The sequence below is a fragment of the Dermacentor variabilis genome, chromosome 2 (genome assembly GCF_050947875.1).
Source record: "Dermacentor variabilis isolate Ectoservices chromosome 2, ASM5094787v1, whole genome shotgun sequence".
Classification (NCBI taxonomy): domain Eukaryota; kingdom Metazoa; phylum Arthropoda; class Arachnida; order Ixodida; family Ixodidae; genus Dermacentor; species Dermacentor variabilis.
The window spans coordinates 50,924,559-50,936,692 of record NC_134569.1 but is presented as its reverse complement, the minus strand read 5'-3'; the positions used below and the strand labels follow the sequence as shown (position 1 = coordinate 50,936,692).

At 46.4% G+C, this 12,134-nt stretch overlaps 1 protein-coding gene across 3 annotated transcripts in view; it reads right to left on the bottom strand.

Moving 5' to 3' along the window:
- Positions 1–12,134, bottom strand: part of Elk (Eag-like K[+] channel) — a 376,128-nt gene that overhangs the window by 170,448 nt on the left and 193,546 nt on the right. For all 3 annotated transcript variants that reach the window (XM_075680464.1, XM_075680463.1, XM_075680462.1), the window contains one exon: positions 4,346–4,437. The gene's annotated coding sequence lies outside the window, so the exon portion shown is untranslated. The remainder of the gene's footprint in view (positions 1–4,345; positions 4,438–12,134) is intronic.

Here is a 12,134-nt window from a genome sequence, read left to right as displayed (position 1 = left end):
CTTTGCGGACGTCGTGCGCATTATTTAGTCGTACAGCCTTAAGAAAATGGCCAGGGGCGGTAGGGTGGGCGACGTGAAAGTGCGATGAGAGAAAGGCTTCCATGCTGTCGTTATTTCTGTGCAGGCAATCGCCGCAACCAAGAAAGCCACGGTAGAGCCATTTCATTCGATATGTTTCTGTAAAAACGATACGAGCAGGACCGATGGTGACGTTAGTTCAGGTGGTTAGCTGAAGCCGAGTGTGCGCAGTCGCAGCGCATTCTTATTGCGGTCACTCACACTCCTTGTAAACTATCTTAATAGTTTCCGAGACGAGATTACTGAGTGTATTTGATTTTGTCAAAATTGAAAATGGGAATGTAACTTGAAGTGCGCTTTTAATGCAAGCATATACAGCCGGCATTTTCTCTGGAATGCCGATATATATGTTGCGTGCCACCAGGCGTATGTGTCCCTATATTTACAGCAGTGTTTGGTGACTCGTGACCACGGCTGACGTCGACGACGACGACGAAAGCCATTGATAATCCGAGAAGCAAACAGTGAACATTTCCTCTTATTGCAGAATTCACGCATCGACAGTGCAACACCAGACGCATGAGTGGCTGCGGCAAATCATAGGGAAGACGGGCACTCAAAGAGAATATAGACATATGTAAGCATTGGGGACCTTAATTTTATCATAACTGTACTAGTCAAGATGAGATGAATACCATAAGTGGCTCCAAATAAATCGACGTCAGTCTGCCTTATTTGTGTATCTAAGGTGGAGAAGAGCAAGAATTGATCGCTTACTTGTAATCTGACGGCTTTTACAGCTTGCTTGAATGCACTCGCGAATGTCATTGCACGGCACCTTGGAACCACCGTTGTCAGTGATGGTTTCTTCAACTTCGAAAACGTATTTTACCATATGCAATATGCAATATTCGGCCTTTCTCAAGTGATCTTGCAAAAATAAAATGAAAAAAGGAAAACAAAATAAGACTCTTCCAGCTAGTCGCTCCCTTTGATACCCTACCCCAACACTAGCGGCGGCATGCTTACAGCTGCAGAGTTGGCTCGATCCTGAATACATTTATTCACGCAAAGCTCTTCTACGGCGTTTTTTGATAAGTTAGTTGGTCCGTGACACTTGGAGCATTCTCGTTCTATTATTATTCACACGCGCAGACACTGAACTGAACGACAAGAAAAAACAAGGAACGTAGACCTTTAAAAGACAACGTGATTTCAGCCGCTCTACGTTTGTATGTGCTACTAAAAAGTACGCTGCGCTCTTACTAGATGGCGCTGAGGGTACCTTTACGCCCGCGCCACCTGGGCAGCGCTGGTTCTCGACTCGCCCAACTTGCGCGTCCTTTAGCGGCCACAGCTATAGGCAAAAGCAGAGCAAGGACTCATCCTTTACCAGCTTGTTCTTTGCACCCCCCTTTTTTAAAATGTTTTTCCGCGCCCACTTCTCTCCTTAAACAATGTATCGATTGGGCAGCCCAGTTGCGCAGTCTCTCCTTCGGCGAGATGCGTCACGAATCCCGTTCTCGCCAGTCGCAGTTCGCCTTCCTCTTGCGTGGCCGGCACTTTGTCGACCGGATGCAAATGGACTTCGCTCCGAGAGTTCATGCATCTTCCCCTGCAACCCACTTTGTGGCGCTTCCAAAATGGAGCTCGTCGATCGGACACGCTTCACCGAGCCGTGCGCCTACCGAGAATTGCGCAGCGGAGCCGGTAAATAAATCACCGACCGCAACACCACGTTTCTGACAAGGGAAAAACAAGTAAATATCGCGCGGACAGTCGCGGTGATCTACTATGGCCAAATATAGCCGTAGCTGAATTTCTGCGTTGCAGCGTGTTGGATCCCACCAGGTGCAGATGTAACTGTAGAAACAGCTGTAGGCTATTATTATAGGAGACCCGCCACTGTGAGTCTTGTTGTTTCTTTGCTTTGGCTTCATTTTGTACCTCGGCATTGTTTAGAACAGCGCCGTGAAGATACCACTGTGGAACACCAACGCTTAGGCAGAGAATCTAAATAATGACTATATGGCTTCCGAGGTTATCGGGCGCCTATATAGAATGTGTGCGCGGGCGGGACTAACGAATTTGTTAACGCTTAGCGCTATACTGCGCGCATGCGCCTTCAATCCACCGTTTTCATCATGAAACACTTGTGGCACACGGCCATTGAGCAAATTATGGAGTAATTGTCGTTTTACTAGTAGCACTTCGCAGGTAAAAGCTACGTCAACGTACAGTGCTCACTTAGATTGGTAGCTCCTCCAGGAGGCACTATGGCTTTTACAAAATTATAAGAGAGAGAAGAAAGGGAAGGCGAGCCATTAAGCTTTGCGACCTACTGCAGTGGGAAAGATGAAACGAAAGAAATAAAGAAAGAGAAAGAGAGACCGAGGAGGCGTTCATTCAACTGCGGAATTCGGGCTCTCAGATCTGTCGACTTGAACTGCGGTCACTCGCTGAAGGAATTTTGTCCCTGAGAAAAGAAAAAAAAAACTATAGAGAGCAGGCGCCCTTAACATCGCGTGGAATAGAAGGGACTGATCGTCGTATAGGGGACAGATGTAGAAAAGATTTTCGTCAGCTTACACTCGCGCGCGCAACTGTCACGTGGATGTGTAGTACCAGTGAAAACACACCCGCCTTCTGATGTTGCGCGCGCAGCCGAGTTCGGATGTTACTTCAAAATAATGAGGTCGATAACGTGCCAGAGACATCGATAAGCTCTAAAACTGCGCTATGCACGCGATCGAAGCGAGATATTGCGCAAGTGCCCGTGACGTTTCATTTTTTTTCCTCTCCTACATTTCAGGCTCGAAAGACTGAAAAAATGCATATAAAGCAAGAAAAAGATTAAAACACAAGATGCGGAGCAACACGCATTGGCGCACGTTCACACACGCGCGCGCAGCTTGTATATATAGTCCCAAGCAGACGCACCCTTGGCTAATGTCGCTGCAGTTTCCCCACAGTGGAGACCAGCGCTGCTGCGCAGCGACCATCGCGGTACAGGAGAGGATGGCCTTAATCCCCTTGAGTGGCTCCCGAACGCTGCAGCTCTCGCTTCTAATTAAGACTAATTGCACGAGGCGTTTGAATCGTTTTCGCTGGACTTTGTTGGCGCTTGTATTTCGCGCATTGCCGAAGCGCCGATGGAGGCGCCCTTGCCGGTCGTCGTTGTCCACTGATTTCTGCAGTTTTATTTTTTTTTTTTACTCGGCGTTCGTTATTAGCGCCGAGTGAGCGTGTTCCGTTTGGCAGCCGCTCCAACATGACTAATAGACTAATAAAACCTAAACGAATTTATCTCTCCTCGGCGTTACCAATCACGCTGGGAGAAATATCGAGAGCGAAAAAAAAAAAGAACAAATCACCTGTGGTTGTACAAGCGCTCACATATCCAAATGTTGGGACTAGAAGCTGGAAATGAAGCGGCAAAGCTTAATGGAATGCGTTCGCGAACGAACAAAAACTGAGAAATGCGCTGTTGTACTTTCAGTGTCTATGCTTCTTTCTTTCTTTTTTTGTCACGTATATTTTTTTTTATCGATGCATAACATCTTCTTGATTTAATAATGTTCATTCCTATATAGGAGGCCAGCGGCGGGCAAATTTGTTTTCGCGTATCTTTTAACATTTCGTCTTGCTGACGCATTTCACGTGGAGAGCAACGCGAAGTCCCACAACTAAGACGTGCCCGCCTGTGATCAAACGCTAATGATTAGAAATAAACCATAATGGAAAAGCCGGAATATATTCATGCGATTTCCGAGCTGTCACGCGCACGTACATTCTAACTTTGCTTTTTCTCTCCTATTTTTCAATCGTTTTTCAAGCGTGCGCTCTTGCTTCGTTTCTTGTTCGGGACACACACACACACACACACTATATATATATATATATATATATATATATATATATATATATATATATATATATATATATATATATATATATATATATATATATATATATATATATATATATATATATATATATATATATATCCCGTTGTTATGCAAGTGATCCACTGGAGCGCGTCTCGAGAATGCACGCCTGGGTGGTTGGATGGATGGACGTTGTCGATCACTCGGCGAGAGAGCCTGCTTGTTAGTGCACCGAGCGCTTAATTCTCTCGGCCTAGCCACCCAAGCGCGCTTCCATGCGAACAGAGTGCGCTGTAAGGAGGTAACTACACATACGCTATCTTTGTTGAAATAATGCGCGGTTCCATTTTGTTTACCGTCTTTTTTTTCCCCTCATGTTCGTGGAAGGCAGGGTGTACGAATAAGCCAATGAAGCGAGGCTTCATTCAGATGAGACTTACCGTGCCACGTGCGGGCTCAATCCGCGATCAATCCTTGCGAGCAGGTCCTGTCCTCGATGCGGGCCCGAGCACTTGCGATGTTCTCTTGCGTCCTACGGCAGATAATAAGAGAAGAATGTGAATAAAGGAAACGGAAGGAAATAACGGAGCTCATTCAATCAAGTTCCCTGGGACAGTCTAAGGGTCATCAGTCAAGGAGCCTAACCAGTAATCAGTGTAATGGTATCGTTAGATTCTGCGTTGTTCATTAATATTCCTAAACTGTGATGAAAAGTTGTTCGTGATGGTCTTTTGCTGCTTTCTAACGAATGGCTTATGAACTTTCAATATAACGGGATCGTTCTTTCACCGTTATGCTGAATATCTACACCCTGGATGGCCTTGCACAATTTTTGAAACGCACGTGCATGATAGCTCGACCAATAGTCCCCTCCCGCACTGAAGTTGAAAGTGCGTCGCTCTTTCAGTGGAATGCTAGGGGTCTAAGGACCCATATAGCCGACTTTCGCAAATTCGTTGTTACAAATCGCTTTCCTATACTGGCCATTTGCGAACCAAATACATCAACTCCACTCAGACTGTCCAGTTACGAATCTTTCGTCTCGTCCACATGCGTTGCGAGCACGAAAGTAATCATCTACATCCACACGGACTTTACATATGTCGCTAACGTGGTAGGCCTTCATGACGACAATCAATATGTCTGCCTGAATATCCAAAAGAAGGATGTGTCATTTACACTAATTGGAGCCTACATATCCCCAGCGGGTCACTTTGACGGCGAACGACTCAAGAAAATAATACTGATGAACAATGACTCCTGGTTCATCACAGGTGACTTCAACGCGCATCACCAGCTATGGGGAAGTACTAAAATTGATTCCAAAGGCAGGAGTCTCGCCTCCTTTGCTGCCGACCATGATTTGGGCTGTGTGAATAACGGCAGCGTTACGTTTTTGCGAGGCACGACCTATAGTAGCTGCTTGGACTTAACTTTGGTGTCACGGCGCTCTGCCTCGAGCGTCCACTGGTTTACGGACATTGAAACACATGAAACCGACCACATTCCAACATACATAAAGATTAGAGGAGTTGAGCCACGCTCCTCTACTGTCTTGCGTACAGTTGATTGGACAAAGTTTAAGAAGGATATGGATAACGCATGTCGGGAAGGTCTTTCACACACTATCGAAGATGCAATCGCAGCGACATTGAAAACATCCATCTGCTTGTGCACAAGGTGAGCAAGACGAACAGACTTGGATATGGAACTGGAGAGGCTGCGTGCGGCACGCCGACGGGCGGAGAGGAGGTATCGGCGCACGAAGTGCGTCTTGGCTCTGAGGGCTTCACGACGCATACAGAAGAAAGTCCAGCGTCGTATGGATAAACTGGAAGACAAGCAATAGAAAACTTTCTGTCAGTCGCTTGATCCCCGAACATTACTCTCGCACATATGGAGAACGGTTAGGGATCTTTGGTCATCTTCGCATCAAAGGAAGCCCTTTGCGGCTCTGGCCCTCTACCAACTCCGCTCGGAACTTCAAGTGGCTGAAGAGTTCTGTGCACGGGTTGTGAGTCCGTGGCCATCATTACTGATGCAGCATTGAATGACATCCCTGAGGCACATGTACCAGAAATGAACGTGCTCTTTTCCCTCGAGCAACTCGACGTTGCGTTGGCGACCCGCAGGCATTCTTCGTCACCAGGACCTGATGGCGTCACGTATGCTGCCTTATGCCACCTTGGACATGACGCACGTGATAAGCTGCTCAGCTACTACAATGAGTCTTGGCAGAACGGCGCTGTTCCTAGACAATGGAAATCGAGCCGCTTAATCCCCATTCTGAAACCTGGAAAGTCCCCGCTTGAGCTCTCAACATATCATCCGATTGCGCTTTCGAGCTGCGTCGGTAAAGGGATGGAAAGAATGATTCTTGCTCGCTTGGAATGGTACCTAGAGCGATTCAACATCTATCCAGACGCCATGAAGGGCTTTCGTTGAGGTCGCTCGTCCATTGACAACGTCATTGACATCGTAACTTGGGTCCAAAATCAAAAAAGCCTCAAGCGCCTATCAGTGGCATTTTTTTATAGACATAAAAGGAGCATACAACAACGTCGCCCATGAGGCCGTACTGAACTCACTTGAGGCTGTTGGAGTTGGTGGCCGGATGTATCAATGGATTCCGGACTATTTGACTGAGAGGTGCTTTTTCTTACAGATTGAAGATGGCCCAACCTGGGAACATTACATCTGTCCTGGTGTGCCGCAGGGTGGAGTGTTGAGCCCCATTCTCTTCAACCTCGTCTTGGTAGGACTAGCAGAGTACCTACCGCGGTCAGTTCACATCTGAATATACGCCGACGACATTTGCATCTGGGCTTCTGCGGTGACTCCCCCTCAGGTACGAGCCAGGCTTCAGCGGGCGGCAACCATGATGGCGTCTTATCTACGAGAACAAGGCCTCAGCGTGTTTACCGAAAAGTGCGCATTGGTTGGCTTTACGCGCAAACAAATGACATCGTATCCTGTTTCAATCAATGGCCAAGCTGTATCCTATGCTAAGACACCTGACCACCATGCCCCACCATGCCCTGGAAAGAGGGCACACCATTATAGATCAATGGATTCCTTCTCACTGTGGCATCGTCGGCAACAACCTAGCGGACAAGGCTGCCCGGTCTGCCCACGAAGATACCCAGACGCGTTCAATACCTTTGGCGAGGTCCGACGCTGCCAGGGAACTTCGCCTACATGCACGCGAAAATTCGCAAGATCTCTGGAGTTCAGGTGCCTTCAACTGCCAATTATATAAACTGGACCCCACGCTACGGCTACAACTGCCATCTAGCCTTTCCCGCGGCGAGCAACCTTGCTGTACCGCTTGTGGCTGGGAGTAGCGTTCACGAACTCATACTCCTATCGTTTGGGAATGGCCCAGAGCCCGATGTGCGATCCCTGTGGGCGCGAGGAGACCATCGAGCACCTATTGTGTACCTGCCCCCGCTACGATGTACAACGCCTCTCTCTGCGGGAGACTTTATACCGACTGGACGTAAGACCGTTCACCGAGACAAAGTCACGCGGACCCTGGCCACACCCGTCACTGGCACGAAAAGCGAATCGTGCATTAGTGCAATACTTCAAGTGCACCGGCTTAAGAGACCGTTTATAGGGTTCCTGTGCATAGTGTCCCGCCCACACGCACTCAGTGATCCCTCTCTCCCTTTTCCTCTCTATTCCCCTTTCCCCCACCCTCAGTGTAGGGTAGCAAACCGGATGCTCTTCTGGTTGACCTCCCTGCCTTTCCTGTCGTCACTTTCTCTCTCTCTCTCTCTCTCTCTCAAAGCTTACAACCATGAGATGTTTCTCTCAATTTCGAAATACTTACCGTAAGCGCAACGAAAGAACAAATTAAAGGTTTGGGCCATCGGCTGCCCTTGATCAGACGAAGAAGTTCAAGGCTTCGACGGCACGCTCAGTTGCAAAAGGAAGCATCACGAAAAAGCGTATGTTACGGCATGAGATTTAATCCGGATAGAACTTGCGGTAGAAGAAATGAGCCAAGAATTTCGGGCGGGAAGAGGCAGCCTAAGAAGATGTGGTGCGCTTTCTTCAATTTCTCGTCGCTTCGAGCTGCGTATAGCTCGTACAAACGTCATGACCACGGACCTTAGGGCTATCACAAGGACACGTAAGGCTTACATTGGACAACGGTGCTTAGAGAGCTATTTCCAGCTCATTCGCACTTGCCGGCTCATCGAGACACGTCGCATCATCTGACAACATAACACAAATATGTTTTCATACTAGGGCCTGACAATAAAGGCAACTTCAAACAGAGCAAAGCGAAAATTAGTTGGCGTTCGTCTCTAATATAGCCTTGTGGGCAGGTGAAAGAACAGCGTCGGCTATCTTGCCATCAAACTTCGAAATTTTAGATGTTCTCCCTGGGGGTGTACTTTCTAGGCTTCGAAGAGATAACAAGAGATTCTTGAGCCTATAAGATTGTTTGGTAATGCAGAGTGCTGTTGACGAGTTGGCAAAAGAACTGTTTTTTTTTTCTAAGATGGTGACAGATAATATGGCAGCCGCGTGGCGTGGAAGCTAGAATGCAAAATTAAAAAAAATAAAATATAAAAAAGATACAGCTGGCCTGCTCAAATTTGGCTGACGCTAAATGTGACGGATGATCATTTAAATCAATGTACCTAGATCGTGTGCAAATTGAGCAAGTTCGTAGCGTGAAAATCGTGGCCCTAGAAGAAACGAAAACGGCGTCTGTCTTGTCCTTTTCGCAAGAAGAAAGACTACTTGAAGTTCCGGAGCAGCTTTGGTATATATATCAATCAATCAATTTGACAGTGACACTAAGCCGCCACTCACTAATGCTGACGAAGAGCAAGGTAGAGGAAGAAAATATTAGTCAAGTGATTCATGCTCGCGTCAACCATAACCTTTTGCTGGCTCCACAGGTGTCGTGTTTGCTTGAAATATCAATCGACAGCTGAGAACACGAAAAAGAAAAGAAGAATACGTGCACCAGGACAAAAGAAAAAGCAGAACAAACGGAGTCGCAAATAAGGGCCACCAATCTGTGAGCATCATTCAGGAATTGTGACGCTACAGCGCTGACGTTAAGGGCCAAACCAACTGCGGCATGCTCCGGCATCGTTTTTCCAAGAGTCGCAGGTGCGCAGGGTGATCATATTTAGGTTTTGTGGGATATTTAAATGCAGCCTGTTGCAGATAACGCGATTCTAGTCCTTGAGCTGGATTAATCAGAGAGGCGGACATCACTTCCACGAGAAATCGAAAAACATATTGAACTAATTAACAAAAATCCGTTGATTATCTTTTCAATTAATTACTTTGCAGCACATATTGCAATTTACGAATTGTAGCCAGTGAGCTTACTTTGAATGTATTTCCAGAATGGCGCCACCTTGGTGATGTGCGCCGTCAATATTGCCGTAAAAATGCTTTGTTGTTCCACTTACTTTTTCAACAAAACGTTCTTTTATGCACTGAAGCACAAAATTAACTGGAACGAACATGTATTTCGTTCCACACTTTGGGAAATAATATCCCGAAACTGGTGTCGCCTTGGAAACTCATTTCAAGCGGATACGGCTTGCAAGCTTACTGGCTAAACTCGTAAATTCCACGATGTAACGTAAAGTAATTAATTAAAAAATTAATCAGCGAGTCTTTGCTAACTGGTTGAATAAGTGTTTTGATTTCTCATGCTAATAATGTCCGCCTCTTCGAATAATGCAGCTCAAGGAGAAGAATAATGCTATCTGCCAGAGACGATTTTCTTTAATTCCTTAAAGCTTAAAAATGACAGCCATGTAGACTGCGGGCGTGAGCGGGCAAGTAGGCGTAGCATTCCCGCGTATTGTGGCACAGTCTAATGAATTTGAGCGCCCGAAAGAACACTGCATTCTATACATTAAAGAAAAATTATGGGGTTTTACGTCTCCAAAACCACTTTCTGATTATGAGGCACGCCGTAGTGGAGGAATCTGGAAATTTCGACCACCTGGGGTTCTTTAACGCGCACCTAAATCTAAGCACATGGGTGTTTTCGCATTTCGCCCCCATCGGAATGCGGCTGCCGTGGCCGGGATTCGATCCCGTGACCTCGTGGTCAGCAGCCCAACACCATAGCCACTGAGCAACCACGGCGGGTGGCGTTCTATACATTTCAGCATCGTAAGGACCTCGCAGCTGTGAGTCGTTCGAGCAAGAGGTGTCGTGCTTTAGGCGTTATGTGTAATCATTCAATCGTTATACCAAGTAAAATCATAATTGCGACTTTGCGTGGCGAGCGCGGAATGTGAGCAATAATTGCCTCTTGGAGATAAAACTGCGGAAACTGCGGAATCGCGCGGTCTTGAAACTAAAGGAGATGCTCCGAAAAGTTACATGAGCGTAATTAGCAGTACCAATACACCGCGCTCCTCGAAGAAGTGTAGGCTAATACAGCACAACGGTTGAAGTATATGACTTCAGTGACGTCACTTTCGCTTCAGACTTTCAGAAAAGTGCGGGAGGTTATATATACATTCGCGCAATTGAATATATATTACGGGTGTTCCTACGTGATGTAGGCCTACGTCAGTCACTTCCTTTTATGCGTTAATATCACAATGTGGCTATTCTCTCTCTCACACACACATTATATATATATATATATATATATATATATATATATATATATATATATATATATATATATATATATATATATATATATATACATGCGCACACGCATGAGCACGCACGCACATATATGATGACTCAGTCAATCACAGAACCAATGTAGCTGATAATGGCGTTTGTACTGCAGTGATGCGTGTTAAGAAGAAAGCCGACTAGTCAATCCCGCCTGCTTGTAGGTGCCGTATTTAAATGGTAAAAAGAATAACCAGAAAAGTGCGCCACGCTATATCCTGAAGCCGCAACAACAGCCTCTGCGCCTTAGCACCAATTCTGCGCAATAGCTAGTATGGCGTTCACGGACGACAGTAGCGTGTGCGTGCTATGTTCTCTTAGCTCTCACTGAGAGCTTTCTTAAGTCTGTGGCTATAGAAGTAGACGATAGCACAACAAAAGAACTACGCCAGGAGAGATAAGATTAAAGATCGATGACAACTCGGAAGACGAACATGTCAATCAGCCTAGTGACAAAATTTCTTAGCTTTTCGAGCACCCTTTACTTAAAGTCTATATGAAATGCATCTGTACGACGCCATCAGATTCACCTGAAGTTGTCATCAGGATGCCTGGTTTGATTCCACGCACCATCACACATCTAGAACGTATGCTTTGTTTTTTAGAATAATTCGACATTCTTGCGAACGAACGGGCACGTTATTTCGGTTCACTAGCTCAGAACCGTTTCTCGCAGCAAAAGCTCATTGCGGTTAACAGTACATAAAATTCGTCCTCTCAGCCGGTCTGCATCAAGTTCCCTCGGCAGGGCCTCAAGAACTCAGAAGCAGCGACTCCGACATCGCCATGTTACTTGATCAGTGATACGTGAAATCATTATCGCCGCTTACTTTACTAAAGCTCAAGGATGTTAATGTGTAGAAAGTAAGCAAAAAAAAAAAAAAAAAGAAAACCGCCTAATGATTTGCGTATGCAGTTGCGGGTGAGTAGGCGTGAGAGAATGACGAACCAGAGTTCGGGCATATAAAATACCATTTCGCCATCTCAGGGACATTCGTCGACACAGCGAGTCCGTGTCACGTAAATCGCGACGTCTAAAAAAAAAACAAAGTCGGAACTCGCTGTTATTAAAGAATGCGCAGACGTGGAAGGAAGCGAAGTGAAAAAGGCCACGGCGTGCGCACATGCGACAAGCGGAAATGTGACGAGAATGAAATGAAGGCGGTGCGCTAAACGTGTGCTATTTACACACGCCCATTCGTGTCACCATCGCTGGAAATAATAACGCGTCGCACCATGCCCGCAAGAAATTTGTTTTTGTTGTTGTTGCTTTTTCGCACCATGCGGTGAAACTAAAGACGCGCGCAGAACAATATCGGCAGCGGACACCCGTGGTAATTCAGGATGCCCCGCCGAGCCGCATTACTAAAATATTGCGCGCCGAGTATAGCCCGGAAGTTACGTCGCTGGAAGCAGCGTCTGCAATGGAGCAGATTAGAATTGCCGGCGACTCTGAATGGTCAGTCTGCTTCTGGCAGATGAGTTCATCCGTGAGTTCATCCGTGAGCACGGTACAGCTCCGGCGGCAGCCCGTTTCTAAAGCAG